The following is a 27,264-nucleotide window of genomic DNA, read 5'->3' on the forward strand; positions in this document are numbered from 1 at the left end:
TTAACTTTACATTTACTTTACTTTACTTTAACTTTACTTTAACTTTAATAATTCACTTTAATAATTCACTTTAATAATTCATACTTTAATAATTCACTTTAATAATTCATACTTTAATAATTCACTTTAATAATTCATACTTTAATAATTCACTTTAATAATTCATACTTTAATAATTCACTTTAATAATTCAAAAATCTATTATAAATAGAATTCAATAGGTTTCATTATTTGATAGAAACTTGAAAATATATTTCTCTAAACTCTCTCAATCGAATTACATATATATATATTTACTTAGTATTATTTCAAGATATCATTAGTATACATAAAATACTACGACGGAGTTATATTCAGACGATTTCAAAATAAGTTTTCAAACGGGATAGAGCTAAGGAAATTATGGGTTATAACTATGGAGGTTATGGGTATTGTTCGAGGGTATTGCTCGTGAGGTCAACCTAACGTTTATCATTTTCGTTACGTCTACGTACTTTCATGCAATATTGAATCACAATATTGATACGTGAGCATTCATATCTTATCTTTTATATATTAATAGTGTATCCTTGACTAGTGCTCGAGTATATATGATTATGCATGTTTGTATGCTTAGTTTCGTCGTTAAATAGTTTATGATAAATCACGAATTTGATACATATGCTACTGAGATAAGGTATATGATATGCATGTCGTTGAAAAGCTAAAGAAAAATTAATAACTTTTCATTTAGAAATCGTGTGGGTTCGATGAACAGATTAAAAGATATGGTCAACTGAATTATTATTAATTTTAATATTTATTACTAAAAATTAATATTTTTATTGAAACTATCATTTTATTATTTTTATCATTATTATTATTATCAATATTATTTAATCAAATAAATATGCGTACAAAGATATTTTTACCACACGTAATATAATTACATTAATAATACATACCACTATATTTTTATGATATTAAGTGAATTTTATAAATTTTATTACTTGAGATATATAAAAGTATATTTTTATCATATATGAATTTAAATATAAATTTTTATTTATTAATAAATGACTTGTATTATTTAGTATAATAAGATCTGATAAATATATTTAAATATATAAAACGACTATATATAAGTTATATAATAAACATGTATAGATTTTGGAAGTCATTTTGGGTCAAGTTGACTTTTGTTGACTTTTGCATGTCGGTCTCGAGCATTAGGATTGTGATACACTACGACTTGACCTAAATTGTTAGACAGATATTGACCAACATATAAATATATATACTTAATATAGGTTCGTGAATCCGAGACAAACCCTGCACTTGTTCAGTGCCGTCATATACATAATTGCTATGAAATACAGTATTGTGAGTTTCATTTGATCCCTTTTTAATTGCTTTTGCAATATATATTTTTGGGCTGAGAATACATGCGCTGTTTTATAAATGTTTTACGAAATAGACACAAGTACTAAAACTAATTCTACGTGGGTTTAAACCAGAAATAAACCCTTAGCTTGGTAACATTAAACTACTTGTCTATGTACGGTAGGCACGAATCCTAAAGATAGATCTATTAGGCCTGACAAACCCCATCCTGACTATGGGATGCTTTAGTACTTCGAGGTTATATTAAACACACCTGATCTGGTGTACTTCAGAGGGTAAAACATGAACGTTAAGGCTTGTTACCGGGTGCTTACAACTTATAGAATACTTTTATACACTTGCGAGTGTACATATATTTATAAACAGAAATCTTGTGGTCTATTACTATTACGGAAATGATTGATTATGATAAACTAATGAACTCACCAACCTTTTGGTTGACACTTTAAAGCATGTTTATTCTCAGGTATTAAAGAAATCTTCCGCTGTGCATTAGCTCATTTTAAGGATATTACTTGGAGTCATTCATGACATACTTTGAAAGACGTTGCATTCGAGTAGTTGAGTTCATCAAGATTAATATTAAGTCAATTATAGTTGGATGTAATATGAAATGGTATGCATGCCGTCAATTTTAGATGTAAAGAAAGTTTGTCTTTTAAAAACGAATGCAATGTTTGTAAAACGTATCATATAGAGGTCAAATACCTCGCGATGTAATCAACTATTGTGAATCGTTTATAATGTATATGAAGGTCCTTTCAGTTGGTATCAGAGCGGTGGTCTTAGCGAACCAAGTCTGCATTAGTGTGTCTAACTGATAGTCGTTAGGATGCATTAATGAGCCTGGACTTCGACCGTGTCTGCATGTCAAAAGTTTTGCTTATCATTTTTGTCGGAAATTGCCTGCTTATCATTCTTAGTCTAGACACGTCTTACTGCATTGATTGCATGAATAGTGTATAGACAAAATTCATATCTTAGCGTATCTGCTAATCCATATCTTAGCATATCTGTTACAGTAAACTTTGCCTGACATATCCCGTAATTTCCTCCGTAATCTACGAAATCTTTTGCGCTATATATATAGATATTCTACGTAATTAGAATACCACCCGATAGCCGAAAAATCATTTCATATCGAAAAATTCTTTATTCAATCGAACGAAATGGAATTCATCATTAGTTCAAGTCCCTCGAATTCCGATATGGAATCCCACTCAAGCTCCGAAAGCAGTGTGACCGGAATGGATCAACCAATTAGCCATCATCTATTCTGGATGATTTGGGGATAGGTTCATAGCCTCCTCAATAATTGGAGACAAGAAGAAGGTGATCCCTTCCATCCACCACATTGCCCTCTTGGCGATGAACCTGAAGCACTTACCGGCGAACTGGTCCGAAACACCATTTTCTCTCTCATTTTCAGAGTATCTCGTCACGATTATATACTACATCAAATTCTAGATTTTATTTATCCGTTCGTTCGAACCGACAATCACCCCAGTGTAATAGAAGAAGTCAACGAGCTTCGCGCTCGAGTAGTGGCTTTGGAGAATATGGTGCAAAGGTTACAAACACCAGCAGCAGCACCAGCAGCATAACCAGTACCACCATCAACAACATCAACAGTACCATTACCACCACCAACAACAACCGCATCGCAAACCTCAACTTCACAATCTGTTCCACGAGCATCGACGTCATACGCCATGTAGATACCAAGGAATACCACAACGATGAAGTATTGATTCATAACTTCATTGGGGAAACATTCTACGACGATTATGTAATTTCTAAAGTTTAGAAATTATCTGTCCTAGCCTTAACCATAAATCAAATGAGTTTAATTTAATATTAACTCATTAAATCTATATTACATCTGAAGATATATACACATATATTTCCATAAAGACTGTAATAAAATTCTTTTGTACAAAATATTAATTGTGAATTTTTTTTAATGGGTAGGTAATACCCGAGAGATATATAAATTCACAATTAATATGTTACATTCTTCGAATCTGATTCAGCAAATCATCCATTATACTCCCTACTTTCACAACAATATACATTCTTTTATAGAAATCAAAACAACCATACTCATTCAAAATCTAATTACATATTCTGATTTTGAAATCTCAGAATTTGATTCAAGAAATAACCGAAATCATCACTCTTAGATTTCTACATCTTTCAAAACTATACTTTGACTTCAAAACTGTCCTAGAACCTCATTTCTATTCATGGAACTCACAAAAATATTTGTATCATTCAAAATCTTATAACATCATATGTATATTAACAATTACATTATGTGTTCAAACACTTCGAAATTCTTAAAGACATGTGAGATGATGATCCAACCACACATTACCCACTGTCATGCACCTGAAAAGCTCTCGAAACCAAAGTTATAGTTTAACACGTATCCGTGTCAGATCCTTTGATATTTATTACCAAATATAATTTTTCAATCTCTTTCCAAAATAGACAGTTTTGTCATAGCATCAACAAATCACCTTCATTTGTTTATACGAATAAACCTTATTATAACAATTACCCCTTTATCATTGTTACCTGTGAACCTTTCATATCTCGCCACATTAGCAGTAAACTTATCAACAACTTCATTAACCTTCGACTTAAGCCTCTCCGAAAAGCCACTATACTTATTCATTAAAACCCCATCATGTACTCACCTACATCCTGTAACAATAATTATCACACCAACTACTGGGAATTAGCAATCAGTATTTTGAATTTTGCGACAATTTTACGTAAAAAGTTATATGTATACATATAACGTCTATCTCCTAGACTTACATACTTCGAATGTGAATTTTCTGAAAAACATCCCAAACTATGAACTAGTTCTCCGAAATTGAAAAAATGTTGATGAAGTAGCAAAAACTGTAAACGACTTTAAGAGTCAAAAGTTTGATGATAAAGAATAGTATGGTGGTAAAGCTGAGAAAAAGAGAAGGTTTGAAACTGGAAAACGGATTGAGCAGACCATGAAGGAGGCTGTGGACAAATCACAAAGACTAAACCTGCTTTCAAAGGATCCAAATGATTCAGTGTCTACTGAAATCGTTAGCAAACACCTTACTTCTTATTCTAAACCTTCACAGACAAATCTTCTTCATCATCCATCTATGTTAAGAATTCTAAGATATCATCGAATCTTTTATTATAAATATCTTCGATATTCCTGAAGATATTTTCACAACTATTCTTATCCGAAATCTTCTATCTATTCGCAATATCTGCGTTACAACATAAAAAGAAACTGTGTTAGTTTCTAAATTCTGAAGAAGAAAAAAAAATCGAATTTAAAATAGGAATGTTTTTGAAGTAGTGTTGGGAACTGAAGCATGAGTTAGTATAATATAATGACACTTGATCAATGTGATTATATTACAGTAAGTCATACTGAGTTTCTAATGGAACGTGATGATTCACAGAACATACCGTCATCATGTACTATTTACACGACTCTTACATTCTACCCAATTTCCAAACATATTAAGAACATATCATCTTGATAGCTCTATATTTTTGGATATTCTGGTAATTTGCCAAATCAAGATCGGGCCATTACGATTTTCTTCTTGGAACATTAACTATGTTCATCCAAAAATTCATATCTACAAATTCTGGACCATTATCCGTTTGACTTAAGGTCGGGAAGAGAAAACGAAAGCATGAAGCTCCGAAATATAATGGAGAATATAAAGCCCGATAACAACCCCGAAATTACAAACCTTGTATATCAATGCGTATAGCAATATAAAGACACGGGAGAATGAAAAACACAATAACCCCAAGGTAATGGTAGAAGAAAATAACTTCCTCCGGTGGTAGATGAAAAAGAAGAATGACAGATATAAAAGTTAAGAGTATATCAAGAATCAATACTGGATGAAGCATATTAACGAATGCTTTAAAGTATGAATTGGGGAGAAAGACTAGAAGGTGTGAGCTGTGGAAATAAAGAAACGAAGGGGGTGGATTTATAGTAAAATATCAGACAGAGAAATAGAGACAGATTATCGCATTTAATCAAATAAGATCCCGATTTCCTTAATTGCCGAAGAACCAAATCTTATTGCAAAGATTTTCTTTAAATTCCATGAATTTCGGAAATCAATCATAACTACGTCATCGGTTAAAACGAATATACGTTTACTTATTTCACTCTCTTGCGATAGCTTCACTTATACTCTTCGCGTAATCAAATTGTTTTATCTATATTACTCAATGATGATAAAACTCTATTTATCAACTCATATTCGTCATGAAAACATTTTTAAAGTTAGCCATGACGACCTCGATCAAATTTCGGGACGAAATTTCTTTAACGGGTAGGTACTGTGACGACCCGAAAGTTTCCGACCAAAATTAAACCTAACCTTTATATGTTTCCGACACGATAAGCAGAATTTGTAATGTTGAATCTCAAAAAGTTTGGAACTACATTCATGTAATCAATTACCCTTTGACCATGTTCGACGATTCACGAACAATTATGTGTATATAGATATGTATATATAATATATAATAACTGAAAACATAACAAAGTATTTGATATATATGATACTTTACATGAACGTATTTGTTTCGATATATTTATCGACAGAATTAAGAGATAATATCAAATGTTTGAATTATCAGATGCATTATGATATGATTACGGTCCAATGTTATGAGGTCCACAGTGATTTAAGAAATCTATTCTTTTTGACAATATTCGGAAAATGGTAAAGTGATCTATAAATAAGAACGTGGAGTGTAAATAACTTAGATGTTGGATATCGACAAGTTAAGTAACTCGACATTTTTCATTAAGATGATTTCATACGTTTATTAAACCTTTGGACTTTATCACATGCTTCACCAACAGACTGTAATTTAAAAACTTGAAACCTATTATGAATATATATAATTCTACTTTTCTAAAATATTTTATGATATAACGATTTAAATTAATATTAAATATATTTATACGCGTATTATACGTACATAGTTTTATACTTTTACTATACTTTAACTTTACCTTTACTTTACTTTACTTTACTTTTACTTTACTTTAACTTTAATAATTCACTTTAATAATTCACTTTAATAATTCACTTTAATAATTCACTTTAATAATTCATACTTTAATAATTCACTTTAATAATTCATACTTTAATAATTCACTTTAATAATTCAAAAATCTATTATAAATAGAATTCAATAGGTTTCATTATTTGATAGAAACTTGAAAATATATTTCTCTAAACTCTCTCAATCGAATTACATATATATATATTTACTTAGTATTATTTCAAGATATCATTAGTATACATAAAATAGTACGACGGAGTTATATTCAGACGATTTCAAAATAAGTTTTCAAACGGGATAGAGCTAAGGAAATTATGGGTTATAACTATGGAGGTTATGGGTATTGTTCGAGGGTATTGCTCGTGAGGTCAACCTAACGTTTATCATTTTCGTTACGTCTACGTACTTTCCTGCAATATTGAATCACAATATTGATACGTGAGCATTCATATCTTATCTTTTATATATTAATAGTGTATCCTTGACTAGTGCTCGAGTATATATGATTATGCATGTTTGTATGCTTAGTTTCGTCGTTAAATAGTTTATGATAAATCACGAATTTGATACATATGCTACTGAGATAAGGTATATGATATGCATGTCGTTGAAAAGCTAAAGAAAAATTAATAACTTTTCATTTAGAAATCGTGTGGGTTCGATGAACGGATTAAAAGATATGGTCAACTGAATTATTATTAATTTTAATATTTATTACTAAAAATTAATATTTTTATTGAAACTATCATTTTATTATTTTTATCATTATTATTATTATCAATATTATTTAATCAAATAAATATGCGTACAAAGATATTTTTACCACACGTAATATAATTACATTAATAATACATACCACTATATTTTTATGATATTAAGTGAATTTTATAAATTTTATTACTTGAGATATATAAAAGTATATTTTTATCATATATGAATTTAAATATAAAGTTTTATTTATTAATAAATGACTTGTATTATTTAGTATAATAAGATCTGATAAATATATTTAAATATATAAAACGACTATATATAAGTTATATAATAAACATGTATAGATTTTGGAAGTCATTTTGGGTCAAGTTGACTTTTGTTGACTTTTGCATGTCGGTCTCGAGCATTAGGATTGTGATACACTACGACTTGACCTAAATTGTTAGACAGATATTGACCAACATATAAATATATATACTTAATATAGGTTCGTGAATCCGAGACAAACCCTGCACTTGTTCAGTGCCGTCATATACATATTTGCTACGAAATACAGTATTGTGAGTTTCATTTGATCCCTTTTTAATTGCTTTTGCAATATACATTTTTGGGCTGAGAATACATGCGCTGTTTTATAAATGTTTTACGAAATAGACACAAGTACTAAAACTAATTCTACGTGGGTTTAAACCAGAAATATACCCTTAGCTTGGTAACATTAAACTACTTGTCTATGTACGGTAGGCGCGAATCCTAAAGATAGATCTATTGGGCCTGACAAACCCCATCCTGACTATGGGATGCTTTAGTACTTCGAGGTTATATTAAACACACCTGATCTGGTGTACTTCAGAGGGTAAAACATGAACGTTAAGGCTTGTTACCGGGTGCCTACAACTTATAGAATACTTTTATACACTTGTGAGTGTACATATATTTATAAACAGAAATCTTGTGGTCTATTACTATTACGGAAATGATTGATTATGATAAACTAATGAACTCACCAACCTTTTGGTTGACACTTTAAAGCATGTTTATTCTCAGGTATTAAAGAAATCTTCCGCTGTGCATTAGCTCATTTTAAGGATACTACTTGGAGTCATTCATGACATACTTTTAAAGACGTTGCATTCGAGTAGTTGAGTTCATCAAGATTAATATTAAGTCAATTTTAGTTGGATGTAATATGAAATGGTATGCATGCCGTCAATTTTAGATGTAAAGAAAGTTTGTCTTTTAAAAACGAATGCAATGTTTGTAAAACGTATCATATAGAGGTCAAATACCTCGCGATGTAATCAACTATTGTGAATCGTTTATAATGTATATGAACGGGTCCTTTCAAACACCATCGTTGTTAACTTGACCTGTTCGCCATCTTCTAAGTCAAGCTCCAAGTTGCATCTTTATCTTCAATCTTCATCTTATTACATTTATTCAAAATTGAAAATACGACTAGTCTAGTACATTTACAAATTGAAATAAGCCTAATACAATACTATGAAATTGAAAATAAACATAATACAACTTTGGCTTCTATGCCCTCCAATTAAATCAAAAACAACATGGCATAAAATTGCCGTAACCAACAATCACAACAATTGAAATGTCCCGTTCTTATTGATTAAAAACGTTCCATATTAATAGATTTCGTTGCGAGGTTTTGACCTCTATATGAGACGTTTTTCAAAGACTGCATTCATTTTAAAACAAACCATAACTTTTATTTCATCAATAAAGGTTTAAAAAGCTTTACGTAGATTATCAAATAATGATAATCTAAAATATCTTGTTTACACACGACTATTACATAATGGTTTACAATACAAATATGTTACAACGAAATAAGTTTCTTGAATGCAGTTTTTACACAATATCATACAAGCATGGACACCAAATCTTGTCCTTATTTAAGTATGCGACAGCGGAAGCTCTTAATAATCACCTGAGAATAAACATGCTTAAAACGTCAACAAAAAAAATGTTGGTGAGTTATAGGTTTAACCTATATATATCAAATCGTAACAATAGACCACAAGATTTCATATTTCAATATACATCCCATACATAGAGATAAAAATTATTCATATGGTGAACACCTGGTAACCGATATTAACAAGATGCATATATAAGAATATCCCCATCATTCCGGGATCCTCCTTCGGACATGATATAAATTTCGAAGTACTAAAGCATCCGGTACTTTGGATGGGACTTGTTGGGCCTGATAGATCTATCTTTAGGATTCGCGTCAATTAGGGTGTCTGTTCCATAATTCTTAGATTACCAGACTTAATAAAAAGGGGCATATTCGATTTTGATAATTCAACCATAGAATGTAGTTTCACGTACTTGTGTCTATTTTGTAAATCATTTATAAAACCTGCATGTATTCTCATCCCAAAAATATTAGATTTTAAAAGTGGGACTATAACTCACTTTCACAGATTTTTACTTCGTCGGGAAGTAAGACTTGGCCACTGGTCGATTCACGAACCTATAACAAATATGTACATATATATCAAAGTATGTTCAAAATATATTTACAACACTTTTAATACATTTTGATATTTTAAGTTCATTAAGTCAGCTGTCCTCGTTAGTAACCTACAACTAGTTGTCCAAAGTTAGATGTACAGAAAAAAATTGATATATATTATCTTGAATCAATCCACGACCTAGTGTATATACGTCTCAGGCTAGATCACAACTCAAAGTATATATATTTTTGGAATCAACCTCAACCCTGTATAGCTAACTCCCACATTACTGCATATAGAGTGTCTATGGTTGTTCCAAATAATATATACACATGGGTCGATATGATATGTCAAAATATTTGCATACGTGTCTACGGTATCCCAAAATTATATAATATATTAGAATACATGTATAATACAATATAAGTTAGCTAGGATATGATTAATATAGATTTGTTACCAATTTCCACGTAGCTACAACAAGAAAAATTATCCAATCTTGTTTTACCCATAACTTCTTCGTTTTAAATCCGTTTTGAGTGAATCAAATTGCTATGGTTTCATATTGAACTCTATTTTATGAATGTAAACAGGAAAAGTATAGGTTTATAGTCGGAAATATAAGTTACAAGTCATTTTTGTAAGAGGTAGTCATTTCAGTCGAAAGAACGACGTCTTGATGACCATTTTGAAAAACATACTTCCACTTTGAGTTTAACCATGATTTTTGGATATAGTTTCATGTTCATAAGAAAAATCATTTTCCTAGAAGAAAAACTTTTAAATCAAAGTTTATCATAGTTTTTAATTAACTAACCCAAAACAGCCCGCGGTGTTACTACGAAGGCGTAAATCCGGTTTTACGGTGTTTTTCGTGTTTCCAGGTTTTAAATCATTAAGTTAGCATATCATATAGATATATAACATGTGTTTAGTTGATTTTAAAAGTCAAGTTAGAAGGATTAACTTTTGTTTGCGAACAAGTTTAGAATTAACTAAACTATGTTCTAGTGATTACAAGTTTAAGCCTTCGAATAAGATAGCTTTATATGTATGAATCGAATGATGTTATGAACATCATTACTACCTCAAGTTTTCTGGATAAAGCTACCGGAAATGAGAAAAATAGATCCAGCTTCAAAGGATCCTTGGATGGATTGAAAGTTCTTGAAGCAGAATCATGACACGAAACAGTTCAAGTAAGATTTTCACTCGAAATAAGATTGTTATAGTTATAGAAATTGAATCAAAGTTTGAATATGAGTATTACCTTGTATTAGAAAGATATCTTACTATAAATAAGAAAGATTTATTGAGGTTGGATGATCACTCTACAAGATTGGAAGTAAGCTAGCAAACTTGGAAGTATTCTTGATTTTATGAAACTAGAACTTGTAGAATTTATGAAGAACACTTAGAACTTGAAGATAGAACTTGAGAGAGATCAATTAGATGAAGAAAATTGAAGAATGAAAGTGTTTGTAGGTGTTTTTAGTCATTGGTGTATGGATTAGATATAAAGGATATGTAATTTTGTTTTCATGTAAATAAGTCATGAATGATTACTCATATTTTTGTAATTTTATGAGATATTTCATGCTAGTTGCCAAATGATGGTTCCCACATGTGTTAGGTGACTCACATGTTCTGCTAAGAGCTGATCATTGGAGTGTATATACCAATAGTACATACATCTAAAAGCTGTGTATTGTACGAGTACGAATACGGGTGCATACGAGTAGAATTGTTGATGAAACTGAACGAGGATGTAATTGTAAGCATTTTTGTTAAGTAGAAGTATTTTGATAAGTGTCTTGAAGTCTTTCAAAAGTGTAAGAATACATATTAAAACACTACATGTATATACATTTTAACTGAGTCGTTAAGTCATCGTTAGTCGTTACATGTAAGTGTTGTTTTGAAACCTTTAGGTTAACGATCTTGTTAAATGTTGTTAACCCAATGTTTATAATATCAAATGAGATTTTAAATTATTATATTATCATGATATTATGATGTACGAATATCTCTTAATATGATATATATACATTAAATGTCGTTACAACGATAATCGTTACATATATGTCTCGTTTCAAAATCATTAAGTTAGTAGTCTTGTTTTTACATATGTAGTTCATTATTAATATACTTAATGATATGTTTACTTATCATAATATCATGTTAACAACATATATAACCATATATATGTCATCATTTAGTTTTTACAAGTTTTAACGTTCGTGAATCACCGGTCAACTTGGGTGGTCAATTGTCTATATGAAACCTATTTCAATTAATCAAGTCTTAACAAGTTTGATTGCTTAACATGTTGGAAACACTTAATCATGTAAATAACAATTTCATTTAATATATATATAAACATGGAAAAGTTCGGGTCACTACAACAATCACACATTGGTCGGGGCATTAAGGGCTATGTATGCAATCACAATTTAATAGCAACATTATTAAACCTATATATGGCTTGTCTATGATTACAATGCATGTGTATAACTATGGAATAAAATAAATATTAAATAACCAATAATTATCCAAGCCACAACTTTCTAAATTCAAAATTTAAATAGTGAATTTCTTCAGATCTTATTTGTGCGTCATGAGGTAATCAACAAAGTTGACTTTCAAAACCATAAGGGTTTTGACTTTTACCAATTCACCACAAAGCTAGATCTAAAAAAAAAATCACGCGACAATTAAGACGGTGTAAAAGCGGCTCTTGATACCACTGTTGGATAATCGTGTGTACTTTTAACAATTCAAATTAACGCAGCGGATAATTAAAATAATAATCTTTTATTATTTTATGAACAAAAATTACAAAATTAAATAATCACTTGTATAAAAACATGCACACGATTAATTTATCTCATGGATCCAATTACACCATAATAATTGTCATGAAAATAAAACAAAAGAGGAGTTAAACGGTATACCTTCCTGAAGAAACTGATGAACGGTGAGAAACCTACGATCAAAGAAGATGACCGTCTCTTTGGATACTCCACTACACTTTCAAACAATGCCAATGGATGCTAGTCCAAACTCAAGTAACTTATTATAATAATCAAATTATTATAATAAAACTATAAAATAAAATGCTCCGTAATATGTTAACTGCTTCGTTTCGTTTTGCTTTTCGTACGGAATAAAGGAAACGTAATAATATTTTGACTTTGAATGACAACTAATATAATAAGTTATGTTTTTTGTTTCTCGTGTATGTCACAAAAACTAAAAAGAGGCCAATATATATACAAGTCAAAAGTTGATATGTACACCGACTTTGAGTTGGTTGTCAAAACCGTGTGAAATAAAATTGTTTCCAAATCTATTTTATTCTCAAATCCATTCCCTTTTAATTTAGTACGTAGCCTTCAAGCAATTAGTATTTAATAGATGTACCAAAGTTACATATTATTAATTAATTAATTAATTAATTAAAGTTAACTATTTAAATTATTTCGTTACTTGAATAATATATATACAACATATATATATTTTAATTGACGTTTAGGTGTATATATTGTGACCCCAAAGGCTCAAATGAATTTAGCCATATAGTTATATGTTGTACCTTGCGCATTAATCCTACATATCCTTGTTATGCCAAATGATAAATAACTAATACAAATTATAAATAACTAATGTATGTCAAATGAAGAGATATACGGGTTGGAGATAAGATGATAGATGACAATTTGATTGTTTCGATCGATCCAATTTGATTACAGCCTCTGATTATTCCAAATCCTTTGATCAAAGCCTTTGATAATTTATCTTTGAATTTTGGTATCGTCATTTTAGGGTTACATGGGTGTGAGGGAGAGCTAGTAAAATGGAATAGATAAGTTTTTTGAAATGGGACGTGATCCCTATCAGTTTTGATTATGTTTTCTTTTTATTAATTTATTTAATTATATTAATCTTCTTTTCAAATATCGGTTCCTTATAATTAGGTAATTATCAGTTTTAGACTCAAGGTTTTGACATGTGTAATTTCCGGTTGTCATTCAATACTATTAAATCGGGATTATTGACAAATAAGCTAATCTAAACTCTTTTTTATATAAGTATATAGATAGATATAGATTTGATCTTTGTTGATTTTTAGAAATGTCAAATTCATGATTCAACGCGTTAGACGTCAGTACAACGAATCAACAAATGTTATTTACTAAGGGCTATTTTTTCCTATTACGCCCAAAACATCAGAAACACCAGAACCGGTCCGGATGATGACCATAAACTATGCAATATGAACATCTCTTTTTTAGCTTTATCTTTTTCTTAGGTATTTTTTTGGGTAAGCAAGGAAACCCTCCTATGAACGAGCACATTGGCTCCCCCATAGAAGGTAAAGCCTCGGGTAATCAAGTCCCCCTAGCGCGAGACCTGGTACCGGGTGAATTGCGCATTATGCGCACCCTCTTGTCACACTCCCTTTTTGAACAATTTGACAGAGCCAATAATTGAACCCGGGTGGTGTGCTTCATTGGTAAAGTTGGCTTTTTTTTTTCTTGATTATTTAAAATGTAGCATACACTCAAAGTATAAATGTATAATACATGTAGATAGGTTGACTTCATACCATGCACCAACGAGTTGTCTTTTTTCTTATTTATTTTAAGGGGAGTGATATACACAACCAAATTTGTTATGTATATCACCACTCATGTTTTACAATATTGTACAGTACAATACTGTAAAGCATGATTGATTGTGTACATAACAAAAATAGTTGTATATATATCATCACCCTTATTTAAAATGTAACATGTGATTGTAATGGTGTATGTTTACACAAGTAGCCAAAGATAAATAAATATCTTATTATTTCAAATGTCTTTATTTCTTGATTATTTCAAATGTCTTATTATGTTTCGATATTGATAAATAGAATAAATAAATGTCCTATAATAATATATTCAATATAACTTTTATATAAGGTGTTCTATTATATTAACATACAATGCGACATCAAACTGTTAAATATCTTATAAAGTTTCATTTAATAATTCACAATTAAAGTTTTTATGAAATCATATGATAATTAAGACCTCAAGAACTCCTCCTTCGTATTAAAGAATCAAAGTGTCATAGAAATTTACAATCATACGACATAAGTATCAAATGTCATATTAGCTTCAGATATAATACGACTAATACAAATAAATGTCCTATGATCGTTTATTTCATATGACTTTTATAAAGTGTACTATTAAATTAACACATAATGCGACACCAAACCGTTAGATCTCTTATAAAGTTCTATTTTATGATTCACAATTAAATAGTCCATGAAATCATATGACAATTAACACCTCAAAAATTACTCCGTCATATTAAAGAATCAAACGGTCCGAAAGATTTACAATGATACGAAATAAGTATCACATGTCTTATTAGCTTCATATATAATACGACCAGGACAAATAAATGTCTTATGATAGTTTATTTCATACGACTTTTATATAAAGTATCCCTATTAATTTAACACATAACGCGACACCAAACCGTTAAATATCTTCTAAAGAGTCATTTTATGATTCACAATTATTGTATCGTATTAATTGGTTTTATGCGCCTTGAAAAATAGCTCACGGGTAGTTTGAAAAGCAATCTCATCGCGATTTTGAAGCTGATTTACAATAATGATTGCACAATTGTTAAGGGTGATTTACTAAGCATTTCGCGACTTATCTGTAGCAGCCTTTGTGCAGTTTTTTAGGATGATTTGCAATCACTTTTATGATCCATATTTACGCTTCGCATATTGCCTCGAAATCAGTATCCATTCGGTTTGAAAATGGCTCGATTCGCTAACTACAATGCGCTGAATTGCAGCTTGTCTTTGCTAAATACTCGACATGGTCGCGTTTACTTTGCTGAGGTGTAAACGTTATACCAAGCTAAATTACGATTAGTAAGTTGCAATGAAACAAAATTTTGTGCGAACTAAATGTTGCACATCAGAAATTTTGTGCACACCGAAGTTGCACATTGCGAAATTTGGTGCAAGCTAAGCACTACACGTTGCAAAAATTTTGTGCAAACTACATGTTGCACATTGAAAATTTTGTGCAAGCTTTTGAGCATTGCCTTGAGGGCACTAATTTGTGCAATAACGCACGTTGCAAAATTGTCCAAGTCCATGCACATAAGGTCATGGCAACAATATATTCGGTGCAAAATTATCAAGTCCATGAGCATATGGCCATGGCAAAAATTATTATCTGTGCAACATTTTCTAAGTCCATGAGCATTTGGTCATGACAATATTATTATTTGTGCTAAAAGATCATTATTACATTGTTTGAAATAATGGCTGCAATTATTGTTGATTTTGCATACGATGCATGAAGTCATGAAGGCTAAAACCATATGTTTCTATAGACATAGTACAAGTATCCATTGGCAAGAAAGGCTTAAAATATGCCATGTGCAACATATTATATTAACGTAAGCTTCAATTGACTTGCTTCATATATGCTTCGTGCAAATTTCTCAAGAATATAGCAAATATGCATAGGACCATAAATGAATCGCGATCAAATTCGACTAAGTGCAGACGTGTACTTTAATTATTTGAGTGTAAACCACTTAGCGTAAAAAATACGCAATAATTACCTAAGCGATGTAAAAGCCCGTTAAATTGGAACAAAAATTTTAATTAAGTGTTTGCGAAGTGATGGAAACTTGTATATATTAAATTCCTAAGTTGTGAATTTTCCCAACTTAGATGCTTCGCAATAACACATTTGGCGTATTTTAAACGCAATAATTTGCCCAAGGATCGTTTTGGCGGACTTAGAAGATTCGCAAGGTATATTGATATTATACATTTAAAAGATTGTTTCGCGAAAGTAAATCTTTATTATGTGCACAATAATAAATGTTGAAATCGCAAAAGACAAGTCTAGCGATTGCGAATATAAATTGAAACAAAGCGCTACATAAATAAAAGTTGCAACATGATATTCTCTACATCTTAAGGGAGCGCAAGAAGCTCCACAAAGCTCTACAAGAAAAAACATCAATTACTTAGAGTTCGACATCATATACTTTTAGTATATAATATCGAACTGGGGGGACTTGATAGCATACATAGCGCTATATTCCCTATGATTGCATTCTTATAAGTCCGCCATCATATATTTTTAATATATAATACCGAACTTGGGGGGACTTGATAGCGCGTATAGCACTACCTTACGCATTGTACAAGGATTGTGCTAAGTTTCAGCACCCTTGTGCTAAGTTTCAGCACCCTTTTTCTAAGAATCTGCGGAATTGTGTAATGTTTCTGCGGAATTGTACAATGTTTCTGCGGAATTATGCAATGTTTCTGCGGAATTGTGAAATGTTTCTGCGGAATTGTGCACTGTTTCAGCAGAATTGTGCAAAGTTTCAGCACATTGCGGTTCTACTCATAAGTTAAGATTGCGAAGATGTCCCGCACAAACATTGCGGATATGTCGGTGCTGCGCGAACATTGATTCCGCGGATATCCGAAGCCTATAAATAGGGAGCTTAGCCTCTCATTTTAGGTTGTTGATTCTGTGCAATTGCTAAGGTTTTTATGGTTCGCTTGTGAACATGCCCAAGCCTTAATCGTAATCAAACCAAGGTAATTCGATCAAGACCGGGACATGGTGATTGATCACTTGAATCTAAGTGAAAGACGATCATAAGGTCCTAAAAACATTATCAACACCACCATCCACCCCTCATTGCACTAAATTAGATCTTAGCATCTAATTTAGGATTGATCATCACACAAATCAGATAAAATTAGGTTATGTGTGTATATTTAAGATTCAGTTAAAGTGAGATATGGTTTTAGGGTTTCTAGTTGAAGTACTTCAATTCAATTGAGGAAGAGAAGTGGTCCTCGTATGAATTCTTCAAAGGGTTTCTAGATGAAATACTTTATAAAATTTAATTACGGATTAAAATTTTGGGGATAAAAAGCGGGATGCTTAAATTTTGGAGAAGAATTCTAAGGGTTTTGAAATTTCACAAAATGTTAAGGCGGGATGATTAAAATGTGTCTATAATTTTTTTAAACAGTGATACACTAGAGATGACAATGGTCCGATATAGATCGGATATGAATCGGGTTCATCTATATCTGTATCCATATAATTTTTAAACTCCATATCCATATTCATATTTATTTAAATATAATAAATCCATCCATATCCATATCCGTTGGATTTGTGAGTTATCGGGTACCCGTTGGATGTTAAGTTTTTCTAAAAATATTCCTATTATGAAGTGAAATCATTAAAATGTTTTTAGCAACGATGTGTAATATATGTAAACTTAATTTGTTGTCTCTAAAAAACAAAATTTATGAAACAACCTAAACTTAAATGTCTTCAGAGTTTATTGGATCGGATATGGATGAATATGGATGTTTATTGGATCGAATATGGATATGAATATGGATGTTTATTGAATTGGATATGGATGAAAAATTTAATCCATGGATAAACCTTAAACCATAAACCCTAAACGTACCCTAAACCCTAAACCACAAAACCTAAACACTAAACTTTAAGCCATAAACCTTAAACCCTAAACCATATACCCTGTACCTTAAACCATAAACCCTAAACCCCAAGCCCTAACCTCTAAACCATAAACCCTAAACCCTAAACTCTAAGCTCTAAACCCTAACTCCTAAACCCTAAACCATAAACCCCAAACCTTAAACCCTAAATCTTAAACCTTAAACCCTATACCCTATACCCTAAACCATAAACCCTAACCTCTAAACCCTAGACTCTAAACCACATACCCTAGACACTAAAGCTCAGACCTTAAACTCTAAACCCTAAACCCAAGACCATAAAACCTAGACCCCAAACCCCAGACCCTAAACCTTAGACCTTAAACCTTAAACCCTAGACCATATACTCTAAACCCTAAACCTCATACCCTAAACCCTAAAACCAAGACCCTAAACCCTAAACCTTAGACCTTAGACCCTAAACCCTGTACCCTAAACCCTAAACTCTAGACCCTAAACCCTAAAACCTATACCCTAAACCTCAAACCCTAGACCATAGACCCTAGACCCTAAACCCTAGACATTTAACCCTAAACCCCAATCGTGAATGGATCCGGGAAAAAACCCATATGGGTCAATATGGAGCTTTATATTTTAGGCAGATTAATTAAGAGGGTGAGTTGAGCGACACTCGAACTCACGATCTCAACCCAAATCTCAAACACAAGGAATTAGGATAACACTCGGGTATAAGTGATGGCGGTTATGTTGTGGTTTGGTGGTGGTTACGTTGTTCGGTATTGGTCGTGTGGTTGTCCTGTACGTTGTGGTCGGTGGTGGTTCGATTGTGGTCTTGCAGTGCTTCGGTTATCCCGTGGCGGTTTGGTTGTGGTTTATTGGTCTGGTGGCGGTTTGGTTGTGGTCTAGTGGTCCAACGAACCACTACGGGACCACTGGACCACCTTCGAAAAACCGAACCACCATATGACCACCAAATCACCACTGGACCTCCGAACCACCACCAAATACACCCTCACCATATCTATAATCTGGTCATTTCCTTTTCCTCTTTTCATTTTCACTTCCCTCCATCGATCAGATTCGGCGAGATAATTCCCTCCACCCTTTCACTAGGGGTGTTCATCGGTTCGGTTTTGGGTTTGTTCGGTTTATTCGGTTCAGTGTATTCGGTTTTTAAATTTTTTTTTTGGTAAAACCGAAAACCGAACCGAAAACCTAATTCAAAATTAAAACCGAACCGAACCGAAAACCAAATTCGAATTCGGATTAGGTTCGGTTTTCGGTTAAAACCGAATATTATGAAAAAAAGGAGAACGATGGTAGTTTAATTGTGGCGTTACTGATGTCTTATTTATTTATATCCTAATACAATGATGTACTATTAAATTATCAACAATTCGATGATTTATTAATATTTACAGCTTAATTATGACAATTACTGCTTCTGTTATTAAGAAGAATAACATATTAATTTGAGTAACATAATTATAATATGAGCTACCACTCGTCATATGAGTAAGAACATATTTTATTGATTGAATCCTAAATTATAATGACATTAAAACATATATATACAAATTAAATGTATAAAATGAATTCGGTTTTGAATTCGGTTTTCGGTTAAACCGAATTCAGAATTTTTAAAACCGAAAACCGAATTCAAATTCGGTTTCGGTTTGACTCGATCCGAAAACCGTTTTTTAAATTTGGTTTGGTTTTTTTCCGGTTTAGTTTCGGTTTGATTTTCGGGTTCCACAGTTTCAAACCAAATACTGATCACCCCTACCTTTCACTAAAAAATTTGACACTGATCCCTCCTAAACATTTTCAGCTTTCTCAAAAATATATCTATCTTTCAACCCAGCTTCTTTTCACATTCTGTAAAAAATTACTTGGAAGAGTCGCTCCCCCACCACCATTCACTTCTTCATCGGTTAATTGGTTCAACAATACTGGAGGGATAATAACACAATAAGACAATACACACCATAATATTCACAGAAACAAAAATGAAAAGGCAAAACATATACATAATTCAATCTAAATGGTTCAACAATTTACATACATTGTGTTATTATAAACACGAGAAGTTTAGACGGCAAAACCCAAGAGTTCAAATCCAATTGGAACTATAAAAATTCAAAAGAACTGACGCTCTTAACAAATCACGAACAAACAAATTGCAATTATATCGCTAGGCTTCTAGAACCTAAAATCAAGATGCTATTGATGGATGCTGCCATTGTTGGAACCCTTGCCGACCCTAAAGAGGTCATGTATATATCATCTCTTTAGGTGTTCAATCAGATGCACCGATTTCTGTCGATGACGTGTATGTGTTTTTCTATGTGTTTTTCAGTCCTTGATAACGAGACTATAGATTCTAAAATGGTTGATGTATCTTCAAGACAAATAGACACTAGAAACATGTAACTATGTCGTAATCACTTTAAGACTTTTCTTCCACACTCTTTGTCTTCTGCCACAACAACCTCTGAAGCGGCGGAAAACATTACGACAACCCCACCTGTTCGAGATGGTAATGCTTCGTCTATTTATGTATGTTTTAAACATTGTAGTTGTTTTCTTAATAACATATAGCATTTTTATCGCCCGTTGTCGATTAACACCGTTGTCTTTGTTTATTTGTTACCCGTGCAGAATTATCTGTTTCCTTTCATGTGATAGTAACAAGTTAACAACAAATCAAGCTATTACTCACTTACCTTCTGCCACTATCTACAATGTTGATGGCAAAATCAAGACGTCAAAGAAGGTCATCTCTGGACAAGAATGGTTCTTTCGGTTACGGTGGTGAAGTCGGATAAAAGTCTTGAATATAAAACCATTTGCGCAGTTCAGAGAAGGTTCGTTTTACATTTTATTGTTATTTTGTATTGATAAGTATGTGTACTTATAGATGTTTCCAATATCTATTGATGTGATGTATGTTCCATTAAAGTCTTGAATTATTTACATATATCTGAGTCTTCTTAGATAACATTTTGCAAAGATAATATTTTTAAACTCCTTTTAATAGCTCAGTTACTTCACTTGCAACATGAAATAACTTCCATTTTGTGCAGCAGTTATCTTGTCTTTTGTGGACTGACTTTTGATAACATGTTTTGTACATATCTTTTGATAACGTAAATAAAACTTTCTTTTATGTTACACTGTTAGAGTTGAACTATAACAACTACAAAAAAAAAAAAAAAAAAAAAAAAATGTTGCCCCTTTCCTGCTTTATTAGTGGCAGTAACTTACTTTTTTCTTATAGAGTTCAGTAGAAATTAACCGCCAGCTTATTTGTTGCAGCCCTTTATACAATCGAGTTTCAAAAACGAGGCCCTCTGCACTGTCACACTTTTATGGATTTTAGTACCATCTGGTACTTTCTCGCCCGCTGACGTTGACAAATATATCTCAGCAGAGCTGCCAGACCCAACAATCGACAACTGTGGCTACGATGTTGTTTCAGAATTGATGTTGTTTCAGAGTTGATGCATGGTCCTTACGGGCTTGCATGTCCAGAATCACCGTGTATGCAAGACTTAAACTTTTCAAAAATCTTTCTTAAAATGTCTAACCAAGTTTTTTATGTTTTGACAAGGATAGATACGTTCATTAACGTCGACGCAAGACAAACATTCTGTTGGAAAACCGTGTGTACTTTTAAATCAGATTAACGCAACGGATAGTTAAAATAATAATCAATTATTATTTTATAAACCATTTACAAATTAAATATTAATATATTTAAATTTAATAAAACATGCACATGATTAACGATCTCAAAGATCCAGTTACACCACTAATAATTGTCAAAATATGTAATTCACAAAATGAGTAACGATATACCTTTTTTGAAGAAACTGATTGAAGGAGAGAAACCTACGATCAAAAGTATGACCATCTCTTTGGATAGTCCACACTACACTTCAAACGACCGTCAATGGATGCTAGTCCAGAGTCAAGTAACAAATTAATCAACGCTTGATTAATTATGTGAAACAATTAATATAATGATACTCCATTTATATATATTAAGACTTCTCAATATAAATCAAAAGAAACTTGAAGTGATATAAATGTTGTTGTTTACGTTGAACTAGAAGAGCATCAAGTATATCTATTTTGGTGTTATGTTTTTCTTATCCACCTCATAACCCAACGAACATGTATATATATATATATATATATATATATATATATATATATATATATATATATATATATATATATATATATATATACTCCGTTTGTTTGGTAGCAAAAAGCAAATCAAAGGAATATCTTGTTTTCGATTTCTTTGTCTGTAATATCATATTTCGTTTGATTTGGTTTTAAAAAGTCGTATTTCTCAAATACTTTAGGGGTATATTATGTAACTTATAATTAATAATTTCTATCATGTCACTTTCATGTGAATAGTAAATTAATTAATTTCGTTTCATTTACTATTCATATGAATAGTAAATGAATTAATTTCGATTTACTATTTTGTTACTTGAGTAATATATATACATCATTTATATATATATATATATATATATATATATATATATATATATTTTATTTGACGTCTCGGTGTATATGTGTGTGACTCCGAAGGCTCAAATGAAGTTGGCCATATAGTTATATGTTGTACCTTGCACATTAATCCTACAGACTCCCACTTGTGCATGGCACAACACCAAGTAACTATACAAACAATGGTAAGCGTCTAGCAACACGTCATTGTCCCCAAATTCATGTGAGGATAGTTTCTCGAAACTGTTTATGGTAAGTTTTAAATATCATTCGTCCTTTTGTTTCAGATACTTTAGTTAAACTTGAGATATGGATCATCGGTCATTCTCATTTGTTTAACAATTATGTTTCTCGATCTTAGAACTGAATTAGATCACCAAATTAATTAAGTATCATCTTAATTACATCTGAGTGCGGTCACACAAATATCTTATTCATTCATCGAGGAGCTCAAAAAGTATCTAACTCCAAACATTTTAGAGGGACAAATCCTATATTGCATACACGTGTCTATCACGAGCTTTACATTATACCCAATAATGGTCTTTATAACAGCCTTATTCAGGACAGCGTTTAACCATATCAAAGTACAATGTTCCACACATCAAAACTGGCGTGCATCTCAAGTCTAAGGACATAAAGACATAATCACTAAAAGATTCACTACTGACAATGATCCATGTAGTAACATCTCGGATGGGTCATTCCAATATTCATCATCAATGAATACATATGAATTTTGGTCTCTACAAGTTAACTATTTATCATCAATAAATATAACCAAAACTTCATATTAATCTTAATTCATGTTATTCCCATAACATGATTGATTATGGAGATTTTGAATAATCAACAAGTACTCATGGATTAAACATGTTAATATAGAACACAGTGATATAAATGAAAAAGACCATATCAAGTATGTCAATTCATTAATATAAAACTGCTTAATGTTCCAAAAATATCCAAATATTAAATTACAAATGAAAAAGATCAGCAGCATAACGAAGTCCAATACTACTAGCATGATCATCATGCTTGTTGTGCATCATGGGCTTCGTGAACGGGTCAGCCACATTATCATTTGTATGAACCTTTAAGAATACTAATATCATTCCTCTTAATGACTTAATGAATGTAGTCAAACTTTTGAAGAATGTGCCAGATACTTTTATGTACATGTGATTCTTTCAAAAGTATATTAACACTCGAACTATCACAGTACATATTATAGAAGATTAAATGTTGTATACTACTCTGAGTATAACAACAAACTTTCTTATCCAGACAGCTTTCTGAGTAGCTTCTCAGTCAATAATGTATTCTGCTTTTGTTGTAGATTGTTCAATAGTGCTCTGCCTAGAGCTCTTCCAATCAACTGTCTTGCCCATCATGACAAAGAAATAACGTGACTGGATCGAGAATCATCTTGATCAGTTTGGAAACTAGAATCAGTATAAAACTTAATACTTAACTCTTCTTTCAAACTACCGTAAACCAAGAACATATCATTAGTACTATGCAAATACTAAAGAATATTCTTAACAACAATCCAATATACTTCATCTGGATTATGTTGACAATGACTCGTCAAACTCAAAATTAATGAAACATCGAGCCTAGTACATATCATGGCATACATAATGGATCATATAGCCGAAGCATATGTGATACATTTCATTTGTCACATCTCATCTACTGTGATAGGACTTTACGGTTATGCCCTTTTGCATTGGCAAAGCTCCATGCTTGGAGTTTTGCATGCTAAATCTCTGCAAGATAATGTATGTACTTTGATTCAAACCAATAAGCCAATTGGATCTATTGTATAGATCCTCATTCCAATAATATAAGTTGCTTCATCAAGATCCTTTATGGAAATACATTTTCCAAACCAAGACTTGACATCTTGCAAATTGGAATGTTATTTCTAATAAGTAATATGTCATCAACATATAAGATCAAGAAGACTACTCTGCTCTCACTAGCTCTAATGTAAACTCAGGGCTTATCTTGGTTTTGAGAAAAATTAAACACTTTGATTTTCTCATTAAACTTAAGATTCTAGCTCCTGGATGCTTGCTTTTATCCATAAATGGATTTTAGAAGCTTGCATACTTTATTAGGATGCTTAGGATTCATAAACCCTTCCGGCTGAACCATATATACGTCCTTGCTTAGGTCGCCATTTAGGAAAGCGGTTTTGACATCCATTAGCCATATTTTATTATCATGAAAGGTAACCATGGCAATAAGTATCCTAATTGTTTTAAGGCTCGCTACTGGTGAAAAACTTTCATCATAACCTTTTGTCACCAATCGAGCTTTAAAAGTGTTTACATTACCGTCCATATCAGTCTTCCTTTGAAGACCCATTTTTACCTCATTGTCTTACAATTGGGTAGAAGATCAATCAAGTCTCATACTTGATTATCCTTCATGGACTGCATATCTGTATTCATAGAATTTAGTCATTTTTAGATTCAGAATCTGATATGGCCTCACGCAGCTAGAGGGTTCATTATAATCCCTTAGTTGAGGTTTATCTGAATTAATCAGATAATTAAACCTCATAAGCCGATGAGTTCTACTAGATCTATAAAGTGCAGGTGTAATACGTTCTGGCTCACTAACAGTGCACTCAGTTTCAACGTGTGGATTGCTAGTGCTTACTGAAGGTATGTTACTTTAAAGTACTTGAATTTCTTCAAGATCTACTTTACTCCCACTGACTTCTTGTAAGAGAAGATCTCTTTCTAGGAATTCAGCAGACCGAGCAGAAAACACGTTGTCTTCAGCTTGGTAGTAAAAGTAGTAACCCATTATTTCCTTTATGTATCGTACAAAGTAACATTAGATATTTCTGGGTTCTAATTTGTTTGAAGTGTCATGCTTCACGTACGCTTTACAACCCCAGACTTTCAGATAAGACAACTTGGGATTCTTCCCATGCCATAACTCATATGGTGTCTTTTCTACCTTCATAGTTGGAATCACATTGAGTATGCCTGCAGCAGACTCTCATGCATATCCCTAAAAGACGGTAGTAGAGAAATTAGACTCATCATAAATCAAACTATATCAAGTAAAGTTCGATTCCTCTTACTCAGACACACCATCGTGTTGTGGTGTGTAAGATAAAGTGAACTATGAGACAATCCCACAATTCTTTAGGTGGTCCAAAAAACTCTTGACTCATAAACTTACTTACTCCATCGGAGTGAAGTGCTTTAATGGTCTTTCCAAGCTGATTATATACTTCATTTTGGAATACTTTTGAATTTTAAAATAGCTTTATGTTTATGTTTCAGAAAGTGAACATAATCATAGCTACTGTACTCATCAGTAAATGTAATGAAGTAAAATTAACTAAATCTATACATCATTCTTAAAGGGCTACATACAACAGTATGTATTAGTCCTAAAAGATCTTTAGCTCTTTTACCTAAATCGGAGAAAGAAGCATTTGTCATCTTTTCACATAAACATGACTCGCATACATCAAATGACTCAGAGTCAATTGATTTCAAAAGTCCATTAGATTGGAGTTTTGAAATGCATTGTTTGTTTATATGACCAATATAACAATGTCATAGATAGGTCTTATTCAAGTCTTACTTGAAGACTTTGGCGATGTAGGTATACACAGAATTTTCATTTGAAATTACACTATGCATATCAATTTCAAAAATACCATCACGTAGATAGGTATTAAGATAAATATATTATCCTTAGAAACTGAAATACCTAAGTGTGTAAATGCAAGTTCAAAACTGACATCTTTCAAACTATGTCGCTCGCAGTATTGAGAGCATAATGCTATTGTTTCAACAAAATAATAAGACCACTTAGAAAAGTAAGTTCAGAGGTACCAATAGCTTTAACAAAAGCTTGATCCCCTTTGCCTACTTGAAAATCCAGTGTGTCTTTCTTCAGTCTATTACTTCTTCTCATTCCCTTCATATTGTTACAGGTGTGAAGGCCACAACCAGTTAACAAAGATCTAGAAATCACTAGAAGAAGTATATAACTATATATGGAATACACCTGATTTGCTAGTCTCACCAGCGTTGCCTTTTCTCAGCTCAGATTGGAAGATAGGACAACTTCCTTCTCCAATTGCCAACCTTTCCACAATGGAAACATTCGGCGTCTTTTATTGGGCTTTCCTTCTTGGAAGGTGAAATATTTTTCCTAGCAAATGATTTGTCATTTTCCTTCCACAAAGTATTCGGCTTATTCTTTTTCACCCTTCAATCTTATTTCTTCCTGATCATCGAACAACATTCGATAATCATTTTGCTGAGCAGCAGCAACTGTCACAACAGGAAGAAAGGATATGGGTTCTAAACTTTATTCAACTTCCAATTATGCTTGAGAATAATTCTCAGGTTGCAGTGCTGAAAGGACCCGTTCATATACATTATAAACGATTCACAATAGTTGATTACATTGCGAGGTATTTAACCTCTATATGATACA

This window comes from Rutidosis leptorrhynchoides, chromosome 4, assembly GCF_046630445.1.
Source record: "Rutidosis leptorrhynchoides isolate AG116_Rl617_1_P2 chromosome 4, CSIRO_AGI_Rlap_v1, whole genome shotgun sequence".
NCBI classification, from domain to species: Eukaryota; Viridiplantae; Streptophyta; class Magnoliopsida; order Asterales; family Asteraceae; genus Rutidosis; species Rutidosis leptorrhynchoides.